Here is a 12,728-nt window from a genome sequence, read left to right as displayed (position 1 = left end):
TCAAAGTAGTGCTTGATGGTGGGCTCCTTGGTCTGCATGTGCTTTGTGACTTGGACGTGCCGGTCTGTTGTTATGGATTTCACATTAAGCCCCTGTTCCTTTACCATAGTCAAGCTCTTCACAAAGGCATGTTTTTCCATCAAGGTGCTTGACTTGACATCTGCACACTTTTGTGGGAAAAAAATGCACAGTCACATAAAGCCACTTTGTTACAATTGCTCTGACCTACCTCCCCAACTTGCACTTGCTCGAAATGGAGAATTTTGTTCAGTTGGGCGACGTGCAGTGAGTATGTCATAAATTTTGCCGAAAACCCTGGGGAATCGCAGCGTCCATCACCAGCCAGGTCAACATTGCAGCCTTGCAACTGGCGAAACAACTCCTGCTGCTGCTGTTGCCAGATCTGGTGTGAGAAAAGGGTTTTTTCACTGACCAGATATTACATGAACACATATATGAACAAATTGGTGTCTTTTAAGAAGCATTCTCATATTTACAGGCACATGAGCAGATGCAGGTTTTCCACCCAATGGGGATTAGGCTATTATATGTTGTTCAATAACATTGAAAAAAAGAAAAAAAACGAATAATTGGCTGCACATCCTGAAATTTAATGGGAGTTCAGTGTATCCAACCACCTTCTGAATCATTTCTTGTATAGGCATATGATCCAGTTGCTAAATTCTTTTGCTTATGGTGATGGCTTTACTGCATAAGCTGGAATAACTCTAATCGTAAAGCATTGGTTCAGTAGTTCATTTGGCAGCACACAACCTTTGTCCTACCTTGTCAATCGCAGGAAGCAGGTAGCCTCGCTGGTAGTTGAAAAATGTTCGTGGCGTGAACACCTGCACATTCACGTGCTCAAACATTCGGAGCACTGAGGTGGGGCTGGTGCCGGCAAACAGCATGGCTGCTGACAGTAGCACGTTGCCTGCTGGCTTGCCATTCATCATTGGCTGGCTCTTCCATGTAAGGCAGTGGTGGTTCGCGCACATTGTCTGTACTTGCAGCAAAGTCCCAGTCACACAACTTACGCTTTTGCAACAGGAATAGCATTCACGACATACTGTGAAGAGCTCCTTGAGGCAGCTTTCAAACACGATGAACTTCCTCTCATCCTGTGGAAGGGCCTCCTCAGTGCTGGAGTCAAGTCTGAAAAAATACAAAGTTCGGGTCGTGAAATTGTGAAGTATTTTTCTGCAGAGCTGATTGGAGGCTAGAATTTAACAGGATTAAAAGCAGCAGTAAATATAAGGGCTGCCCAAATCAGCACTGCATCTAAGGTGTTTTAGTGCACATTTTTGCATACCATGCACTCTGCTTTTAAATAGTGTAAACACAGGTTTACAGAGCTTCAAGAATTTTTATAATGTTACACTGATGCTGTCTGAGCAGCTGCTTGTGCCACTGAATATTGTGAAAGCGTTTGATGGATCAAGACCTGCTTGGTGAATATTTATGCATAGTGAGGTTTATGAGGAGCACAAATACTATGTACACAATAACAGTTCAGTCACGCAAGCACAGACAAATGGTACTCATACAAATAGAAAAACGTAGCGGAAGGAATGGAACTAAAGACTTCTATGTTTAGCAGTGGAAACTTTTGCTACGTGTGCTTTGGGCTGGGTATGCTAACCCACTGATGCCTCTGATCCCCCTGCTCATGAAAGAGATGCACACCCTTATGTGCCATTGTTTTTCCTAAGTCATTGATCTGATAATCATACGATCATAATGGAATAACATGCGGCACACATAAAGTCAATTTTTACCCTAGGAAGCTCTCGTTAAATGATGGGAAGAATTCCGAGTGCTCCATGTTATCCTCTTCTGAGTGCTCCATGTTATCCTTCTCTTCAAAGTCTGAGGCTTCCGATTGTACAGGACTAGAGGCTTGCCTTGGAATGAATGTGATCGGAGAGAGTGCTCGATCAAGTGGAATTGAGGATCCTGTTCTGGAGGAAGGTGGTAAAGGAAGAGAAAGACATGGTGCAAGGGTAGGTGCACTTGCAGTGTTGCTGGCCTCATGGTATGTTTCAGTGGATTGCCTGAGATCTGTCTGCACCTGCATATCTCTTCTTGAATAAACATAGAAGTTCACCTGCGTATCTGTAAGTTGATGAAAAAATAATAAAATACATGCACTGTGAAGTGCTATTTGTTTATGCAAATGCAACATCAATGATCTAGTTGCACAATATATTTTAGATAAATTTTCTCTAAATATCATAGATTAATGCCTCATTATCAGCTTGTAAAGGGTACATTACTGTCAAGCTTGATATCGTCTGTCACACCCTGCATGTGAAATGAATGATTGCTTTCTTCGCTGGCTTTAAAACTGTTCTAACATTCCGCCACAACATTATACAGGTTGTAACCGACACCACCTGACTGCCGCTCCCAGAATTTTTTTTAGCATTCATTGATACCACAAGACAATATGGAAAACAAATGTCTGCTTGCTTTTCCCATATTGAAGATTGGAAACACCCTAGGTTAGGCCGTGGTTAAACTATGGCCTAATTATTATGACACGACTTCTGCTTGTTAAAAATGGAAATAAAATGAGCACGCTACTGTTAAGAGGAAAACCTTACGTCGCGTTTGTACATCCCTGCCGACAGTTTGGCAGCAAGCACTCGAGACACTTCTGGTGGTTTGCGTTGAATTGTCCACCATTCGAGGCGAAGTTTGCACTTCCTCAGCGGTCAAGACTTCATACTGCGAGTCGAGTAGTTCCTAAGAAAAGGAAAAGTTCTTAGCAACTGCAAAATATGTATAAATTGCAACAAAGTTGACATCTATCATGTGAACTTACCTCAGACCTCCTCCGCTTTTTTGGTGGTGTACCAAGCCAAAGGTTTTGCGTCGGTACAACGTCTGGCTTGAGGCGAGCGTACTTCACTTCCATGCCGAGGCTTCGAGCGACATCGAGGTTCATTTCATAATCTTCTGGTAAAAAATGATCTGTACACACGAACCCCGTCAGTGTGTCCATACCGCTGGGACCATCGCGGTTAATGGCTCGAAGCTAGGCGGCTTTTCGCTGGGGATCACTGGGCAACTTGTGGAACCGAACGTTACTTCCACTCCGGTACTTCGTGCTGCAAATGTCTCACAATACACACGGATGGCATAGCGACCACTCCTCACACGCGCGCAACGCGCCGAGAACGACAAAAGCTAACGGGGCCACAACGTAGAGGAGCGAATAGCAAACACGATGGAAGAGGCAGCGAGTGACGGAAGGAACAGATTTGCATGGAAGAGCGTGGATTCCGGGCACACGGAAAGAGCCGAGCGCGAGACCAGCACGGAGTACGAGTCTCGTCTGCTTCAACGCTTGAATATTGCCCGGAAAAACACGCTTTCAGAGAGCATAGAGCACGGGCGCCGGCTACCAGCCCGAGGGTGTTGGAAGCAGGGTGGTCCTTCAACTCTTTTTTTTTTTTTTTTTTTTTTTTTTGAGAAAGATAACGAAAGAGGCGTCGGGAAGATGGGGGAGCAAAACTCATTAGCTTTCTTCCGCACTACAATGTTTGAGTGCCGGTGAACGGGGTCTCCGCTCTTTTTTGAAATGGCACGGTGCAGCTTGCGGACCCGGTAAACGCTTTTAGAGAATTGCGAACATGTGTGTAGCATGCGCGATCGCTTCCCGTCCCGGCGCCTCGAAGAAGCACATGTGCACGCGACAACGCGTTGGGTGAAAGGGCCACCCAAGTACATTGTACCTACCTTTTCTTTTTTTCTTTCTGTTTCCGGCTTTCCGTGCAGTGCCATAGTTCAGGTCATCGAGCCAAAATAAAGAAAGCGAAGCTCGACACGCTATTCTCAACGATGCAGCGCGGAGGCGAGCAATATACGAGTACGTGCCGCGGCGCCCGCTCCTGAAACACTCCAGCCACTACACGAACTGAACACACTTGTCGATTTCTTCGACCTGAAACTGTATTTACATCGTATCTTTAATGAAGCCAAGAATGAACAAAATAAAAGTTACAGCAGCGGCCGCACAACCAGCACCCGTAAGGTGTATGCAGCGATGCTTTGACCTGGTAAGTTGTACCGGTGGTATGAAACTGCTCAAGACGTTGTTGTGCTCCATCAGGAATGTTCACAAAAAAAATAACGACAAATGAGATTAGAACCATTGTCATTTGGAGTACCCGGCGGAGAAAATCTGAACTTGAGCGTCGTCTCTCGCTCTGCTCCAGCGCGCAGCGAGAAGCAGACGACACCCGTCCTCCGCCGCCGCCGCCAACCACGCGTCACGTGACAGTAACGTGGGCAGATTGTTGAAGAAATGCGTTTGCGTGAGCGAATAGTTGATATACTATTTTCTTATTTTTTAACTTTAACAGGAGCCTATTATTTTAGGACAACAACGATTAATATCTGCGTTTCCAAACGGCTAACGATGACGTAGGCGAGTACTTCTGATTCCGGCCTACAGGGTCGCATGGTCGCTTCAGGAACGCAAAAAAGCTGTGATTTCAGAACGGTATTATTAAATCCAGAAGCAATATTTCGGCGAGATATTTTAGAATCAGCGTGCCTAATGTTTACTGAAGCAAGGAAAATTACAACTGGGCAGCTACATTTTCGTTTCACGACCCCTTTAAGCATATGTTTTTTGTACAAAAATGACTATAGGTGCCGCGATGTACTTCCGTAACCATGCAAGCTTTTTCGGGATCAGCGATAAGAATGAGCTATTATATATCGATTGTTGATTTATTTGCGAGGAGGATAGCAGGCAGGAACATAGTGTCGAAAATAAAAGGCAGGCATACAAAACTAAGCAGAAGTGTACATAGCAAGAAAATACGTTAAAAGCATCAATAAATTCAAGCGCTCTACAAACACTGAAACCAGCGGAAGGATGCAAAGAGAGATACGCAGGAAAACACTGGCATAGTCTCGTGCACACCTCTTTATCTGCTTCCTTCCGTTGGTTTCAATCTTTACCAATATGTACCAACTGGTACAGCTCTTCGCTCTACTGTTCTTCAAACAAATGCAGGGACCTGTCTAACAACATCATCGGTGAGGTTATTCCAATCAGTAATGATCATTTGGGAAAGTGAATATTTAAAAGAATTAAATCGCGAATCTAATGGTGAAATTGAAAAAGAATGCTGATTTCTAATTTGATATCACGAGAAATAAATAGGATATTGGAGGTGTTAATATGCTGAAGTTATTCTCCGTTAACTGATAGAATAATTTAAAGCAACATATGCGATTTCTGTCAAGAACAGAGGGCAAGCCGCTTTTTTAGGATATTACTGAGTGCCACCCACCTGTATATTTCGTATATGAAATTGAATGCTCTTTTAATTCCTTATGATTTGGTATTATTTATCTTTGTAGAAAATGAGATGGCAGGAACACGGTGAAGACAAGTGCACAACTCAAGGTATAGGTAAACTGCTAGTTTCTTCCCCAGTGTGAAGAAAATACAAGAGGTTGGTTCAGCGCAGATTTTGACGCCGCGCTCCAGTACGCTTACTCTTCTCTTCCACCAATAGACCATCGTCGGTCCAATATTGGTGTGCTGCTTGGGGTGGTTACCGCTGTGTACTTTTCCCTGAAAATATATAGGGGCACAGCATGCGCGTAGAATTAACTTATGGCGCAAAAACAAGTTATCTATTGAATTGAAGCATTTGCGACGCTCCTGGATAATGAACCCGGTAGTGCTGAAGTATCTTTGAGTGCTACAACATGAAGCTGGAAATACTATAGGAAAGCAGGTTTTCGGTAAGCAGCTTGTTTGCTTCTTCAAAAGTTCGCAAGCTGTAAACTTAAACAAGGGATTGATTTTATGGCCAAGTACTCGGTCAGCTCGCCTGGCTCACTGAGTGCCTTTCAAGTGAAATTTTCGCAACAAGAGAAACAACAGGAAACTCTTGCACCGCAGATGCTTTTAGCTATATCCTGATTCAAACGGCGAGCTCCGCCAGGCGATCTAGGAATATGTCGCCGGCCGCCGCAAGAATAAGGCGAATGGGCTTGGTTGACATTGAAGGAAGAGCTCCCGAAGCAACACGCCATATATGGAGACTTTGCAGTCCCCTAGAAACTGCCGCATCCAGTGCAGGAGTTGAGAGGGCAGCTGGTCGCAAAGGTACTCTCCGGCAAGGAACTGCTGGAGGCGGGCGCGGTTTGAAGGCATGATTCTCCCTAGCTTCTTGGTTTTGAGGTGCTGATTTGGCGTCTGTTCCGCGGGTTCAGAGACTAAGTTCGCGAGCTTACAGGAAACTTCAGGAGGAAGCGCATTAATGACCCGGTAGTAGCGCGTCGTTTTCTAGTTAATGCGATGTTAAACTGCGCCTCAGACTGAAAAAAAAAAAAAAAAACACAGACTTGCGGGTTCAAGGGCCAGATAAGGGGGAACGGCTAAGCTGGAGCGACGAGACGTCCTGCAGGTGCGAGTGCCGCTTCGTGCTGGTATTGCCTTGATCAGTCATCGTGTCGGTAGTTTTATGTCGCCACTTGTAGGCCGAATACCTCAGGAGCGAAGGATGGGCCAGCTTACATGGATCTAGAACAGAACATCACCGCCAGCCATGGCTTCACGTTGTTGTGCCCTTAGATAATGACACATACCCAAAGGGGGATTGGCCACACAATGAATCCAGCAGAAATGGGTATAATGCAGCTTGACATGAGATTAACATATACATACTAATACATATTGTTACGACGACAGTTGGAGTTGCGGAGGTAGATGGAGCCGCGTCGGTTGTCATCGTGACGGTTCCGAGATGACGGCCACTGCGGAGATCCAGCGTCAGATTGTGTCGAACCCGCGACCTCCACCAAGATGTTACGGGGATGTACTTACTGTAACAGCACTGAGATGGGCTGAACTCGACGCTAAGACTTCAGTAGCCGTGCAGTGTCCACTCTGTCAGCGTCGTCCTCTTTCTCAACGCTTCGTCGTGTCGTCGTCTTTGTCAGTGAGCACATCACTTTGGTCCCGCGTTTCCCGGTGACAATATGAATATGCAATACGATAGAAGAAAGGCCCTAATGAAAGGCCCAAGATTAATTTCCACCCAATAAGAATCTGAAGGAGAGGACCAGCACAATCTGCACACCTAGCAGGGAATGCTACCAGAAGCGTTAACAAATTTGGGTACCGCGTGGCGAACTGTCCCCTGCTGTCCCCTGCTCCATATCGAAGACGGCAAGGCGGTGCTGTTTGTGAATAAATGCTTCACGGAAAGTGTTTTCAAGGCATCTAGATAGTCCGTTGTAGAACATGCTTTTTTGAACCTACACTTGCAGATGTCTAGGAGTTCTCAGGAGTGAAGTACAAAGGCTAATTTGGTATTGAAACACTTTCAAAAGACTTTGCAAGGCAACTTGTGAGAGCTATGGGTCTACAACTGCCGGGGTCCGTTGGTGGCTTTTCTGGTTTCAGGAAAGGCATAATAACAGCTTTTTTCCAGGCCTCAGGAATACTCCCGGATACCCATATTTTGCTCAAAAAGTTCGCAAGTGCTTCTACAGCAGGTGTACAAAGATGTGCAGGCATCTGATAGTGAATTTCATCTGGGCCAGATGCTGTCTTCTTGCCGGCAGATAGAATCGTGTTTATTTCTTGTAGTGTTATTAGATTGTTATATGCTTCATTTGTGCTCCCACTTGTTGGACGTTTTTGTTTTTCGGCCTTGGTTTTGTACGTTATGAAAGATTTCGGGTAGTGTAGAGAGCTTGAAATTTCAGAAAAATGCTCGCCTAGAATTTATGCCTGTTCCTGTAAGTTTGTTTGAGTGCCAGGAGTTGTTAGAAATGAGATTGTGTAAGAGGAGAAGTTTCCATCTAGTTTGTGAACTAGCTCCCATATTTTTTTTTTATGTGACTGAGCTATTTATTGGTGATATGTATTTTTGCCAAGAAGCCTTCTGGACGTTGCGGCTGACATACCGTGCTTTAGCTCTCACCTGCTTGAATTTTAGGAAGTTTTAGTTTGTTGGGTACCTACGAAAGGTTCCCCAAGCTTTGTTTTGCTTCTTTTTTGCTTCTATACACTCCCGAGAATACCAGACTTTGAGAGTTTTCAATACCACTCCTGAAGACTTCGGTATAGCTACAAGCGCCGGGTCAACGATGCTGGCCGTACTTTTTTAATTTACCTCGTCAACACTCAGTTTTTCAGAAAAGACCTTTTCCAGGCTGGCTGCAGACTGGAATAGAGCCAAGTTCGCAAGGTGCAGCTTCCACCGCCTGGGTTTGTTTAGAGTGATGGAGTGTGAGAGTGTTAGGCTAATAATGACAGGCAAATGATCACTTCTAAGAGCAAGTTCGCAAGGTGCAGCTTCCACCGCCTGGGTTTGTTTAGAGTGATGGAGGGTGAGGGTGTTAGGCTAATAATGACAGGCAAATGATCCCTTCTGAGAGGATGATCAAGGACGTCCCATTTACAATCAGTATAAATTGATGGGGAGCTAAACGATAAACCTAAAACGCTCATTTTCTCCGTGCTTGGGGCAGACATCATTTAGCAGGCAGACATCAATGCTTAATTTAAAATCCTCTAAAATACGGCCTCTGGTATCTGTTTGATCGTTTCTTCAAAAAGTTTTTTCAAAAAGTGGAGGGCGCATTAAAATCTCCAACAACAAGATTTGGCTCTGGCAGTTGTTCTAAAAGCTCTTCCAGGTCATGAAGGGTTAAATTAGGTGTGGTTGGAGATACGGTGAGTATATAGTTGTTGTTTTATAATGAATGATAGAGACAGCAACAGCTTCGAACTTGGTTTTGAGGCTAATTTCACGTGTTGCAACTCCATTCTGCACTATACGATAGTGACACCTCCAGTTAGCCTATTTGCTTCTTTTCAATCGCAGCGAAAGACGTTGTGTCATTTTAAAATGTTTTTGTGGGGTCCTGAGTTAATTTTCTGTAGAACTACAGGAAAAAATCAATATAAAAAGTATTTTATATCGTTGTAGTTGTTTATACGACCTCGGCAGCTCTAGTGTATGAGGAACGGCATTTTTTTTTTTTTTTTTTTAAGAATGCACCCGAAATTAGTTTTCAGGTTTGTCTGGTCCTGTTATATGAGTTTATCTCTCCGTTTTATTTTCCAGAGATTTATGCTGCCGCTGCAGCGGGGATGAAGAAGGGGTTGTGTTTATTACCTACTCGGAGGCTTATGACGTTTCGGGAGAATTGGTTTTTTGGTTGCAGGCTTCTCCTTTTGGGGAGAAGCCTTTTGGGCTGCTGACGGCGGGGCCAGTTTGCCCTGTTTCTGCAATGGCAGGGCAGCTTTAGCTGCTGCTGCCGGGGGCGGAGATGGCTCTGCCTGAGGATTACTCTCGGCGGAGTCCTAATCCTGCTGTGGTGTGCCGCCCCCACGCTCCACTACATTGGCATAGTTTGGTTCGGCTATGAATACAAAAGTGCCCTGTCCAACAAGCTATCGCTGTCGTGCCTCTTTAACTGTTATGCTTTCCTTTACTTTTATTTTAATGATGTCCTTTTCCTTCTTCCAAGAAGGACATGACCATGAGTATGCGGAGTGTTCACCTGCATAGTTTGCACAGTGTGGTGCAGCTTCACACTCGGCAGATTTATATTCATTTGAGGCGCATTTTGCGCATACTTGTTGGCCCCGGCAGCTCTGGGAGCCATGACCGAATCTTTGGCAGTTGACGCAACGTCTGGGGTTTGGGATGTAGGGTCGGATGTTTACTTTGATGTAGCCAACTTCAATGGATTCAGGGAGTTTGCTAGAGTTGAAAGCCAGAACTATGTGCTTTGTTGGTATTTCTTGGTTGTTCTTTCGTATTTTGATCTTGTGCACACCGATTACATTTTGCTCGAAAAGGCCTTCTAGAAGTTCTTCGTCGGTGAGTGACAGGAAGTCGTTCTCTGAGATCACGCCTTGGACTGTGTTCAAGGATCTACGGGCACTGACTGTTATTGGGATGTCCCCAAATGTGGCAAGTTGTTGAAGGTTGCTGTACTGGTGTTTGTTTTGAAGCTCAAGCAGGATATCTCCGTTAGCCAGTTTACTGACTTTTATATCTGGGGTGTATCGTTGTGAGAGACTTGGATACTGCTAAAGGAGATATTAGCCGAGCTTGTTTGGCAGGGCTTTCACTGTGGATCACATGGTATTTCGGGAAAGTTTCATGCTTCGATGAAAAGAACTGAGCTGACACATCAGTCCGCCTTTTCTTGGAAAGGCGATCAGTTTGTTTGGAGGAAGAAGCGATAAATAATGTATGATGTTCGGCCGCAGTGCCAGCCCACCATATAACCCAGCGAAGGGACGAGGCAGGAATTGGCAGGCAAGTCCTGTCCACGTCAGCTGTACACCGTAAATATAACCTAATATGGCGCAACTCAGGGTAGTCAGCCACACTAGGTTAACCCTCCGCCTGGAAGTAAGGAAAAACCGAGAAGAGAGTAGAGGACAGGAGAGTTGTAGGATAGAAGATAGGAAAGTGAAAGATGGAGGGGAGGATAGGAAAAGGCTATTGCCGATTTCCCCCGGGTGGGTCAGCCCGGAGGATGGGAAGCGTGGGCCAAAGTGGTGTGCTGCCTCCGCCAAGGGGCCTTAAAGGTCAAATACTCGGCATCGGCTCAATCACCAAGATCCCCTTTTCTCTAGACTAGACATGGCGATGCCACACACGGCTAAACGTGGGTGCTCGGGGTCTGTGGTGTCTCACAGTACACGCAAACATATGCCTTAATAGATGCCCCCTGCGGGGTCCTCTCGAAGTCCATCAGTGCGTGAGCCATTTTGATTTGATGTGCGGTTATGTCGGGCGGAACGGCTTCTGAAAGAGGTAAACCGCTTGCTACCATGTCCACCGTAATAGTGGACGATCCTGTACATACGTCTTTACTGTCAGACAAAAATATCAGATAGACTGCATCGCGGCTTGACACGAGTACATTCTACCATGAATCCCTCCTGACATCTCAAAGTCATGAGTTCAATCTCGGCCATGGTGGCCGAATTTCAAAGGCGCTGAGACGAAAAGAACCAGCTTTGTTCTGTGCGACGATAACAGGTTTTATTGAGAACTTAAGGTGGCTTAAAGCAATACAAGGGTGTCTTTAACTGCAGCGTCTCGTACCCCCCGTATCACTCTAGATTTTTCAACCTGCCGCACCACATCAAATAAACTGCAACTGTGATCACTTGCAGTTACGGCGAAAGTCTTTATAGGCTCTTGGGGGAGCGCAGAAAGTGTCCGTCCGCAGAAGATGTCACACCACCCACGTCAAAGAATGACGTGACTTATGAGTAAAAGAATGGTTGTATGAAGAAGATGGTGAAAAAATGCCTCTACGTGCAAAATGTAATTGATGTGGAGTAATTAATCAAAGCCAAAAGGCAATCTCACGTCAAAACAGCCATGGACGTCGATATAGTCTGCAGACTTTAAATAACCGCAGATGACGAAATTCGTATAAATTGTGCAAAAAAAAAAAAACGTCCGAAAATATTGCAAAGCTTCAATGTCAGGCCTCGTCATTGTGTTACAACATAGAAACCAGTCAGTCAAAAGTAAAAGAGGAAAAAAGTAGTAAAAAAAAATTGCCGACCATTACATTACTTCCCAGTGCGAAAAATTAAGCGCAGCTCATCAGCTGTTCCACCTTTTCGATAGATTGAGGCAAAGATTTCGAGCAAGACACGTATATACAATTACAGAACACTTTTTTTTTTAATTTTTCACACGTATTCCTTCAAAAAACACTCCACTAACGGTTCTTGGCTGTTATGAAAGAAGCTTTGTGGTCGGAGAAATGAAGATAGCAATGAAGTTATCGGGAGGTTGCGGGAGGCAGCGCGGAGGCCCTTAGGAACGTTGTGCGACGAACAAATAGCAGCGACTGACTGGTGCCGCTGACGCCGCTAGCGAGTCAAGACAACGTGGCTCTGCGTTTCGGCTTGGGATGCGCGCACCGTGATCCACTGATAGCGAGCCGGCGCTTCGGCAACCGCAGAATGCCGTCGCCACCCCGCAGGAAGAGGTGGACGGGATGACGCAGCGGCAATCGGAGAACACGCGTGGTCGCCACCATGGAGGAAGAGAGGGGGGGGGGGAGGGTACACGCAGGGGCGCACAGTGGCGGCAGGAGCACGCGCTGCCCCTGCTGCGGAGCTGGCTACGAGGGACAACGGCGACGACGACGCAAAACGCAGGAACGGGCTCCAAAGAGCCGCGCTCTAAAAAGAGAAAAGCAAATGAATGAAAAAGCGACAAATGAGTCGTAGGAAACGAAACACAGTCGTAGAAAAGGCTTTCGCCTTACGGCATTTAAGAGAGATCTAAGTGCCTCCAAGGAATATTTTATTATGTCCACCTGACAAATTAGTACACGGGCACCTCTTTTGGGCATTTACAGAGCTCTCTTGAACGTTATGGCTTATAAAGCAGTCATTAAATAATTTAGTCCGTGGAATTGCGCGCTGTAGTAAAACTTTGCAAGACTGGTGTGGCCGTCGATAAGCAGAGAACGGTCTGACTACTGCGCCTGACCAGACAGCAGGTGTCTTTTCAACCCAATTGTCCTTGATTATGAGGTAAAGCTCGTTAAGCAGGAATACTCGCTAACCTCTAGTTGCTGCGAAGAGAATGGCTTTCGCGCTGGACACGTTTGTTTGACCCGGAGGTGACATCAACAATGAGCGCCGTTACCGGAGCCATTCTCTGCTCCATTGCCTCTACCCGTGGCAT

Source organism: Amblyomma maculatum, chromosome 5 (genome assembly GCF_055883805.1).
Source record: "Amblyomma maculatum isolate TAMU_Amacu chromosome 5, ASM5588380v1, whole genome shotgun sequence".
Classification (NCBI taxonomy): domain Eukaryota; kingdom Metazoa; phylum Arthropoda; class Arachnida; order Ixodida; family Ixodidae; genus Amblyomma; species Amblyomma maculatum.
The sequence above is the reverse complement of the archived record's forward strand: the minus strand, read 5'-3'. Positions refer to the sequence as shown.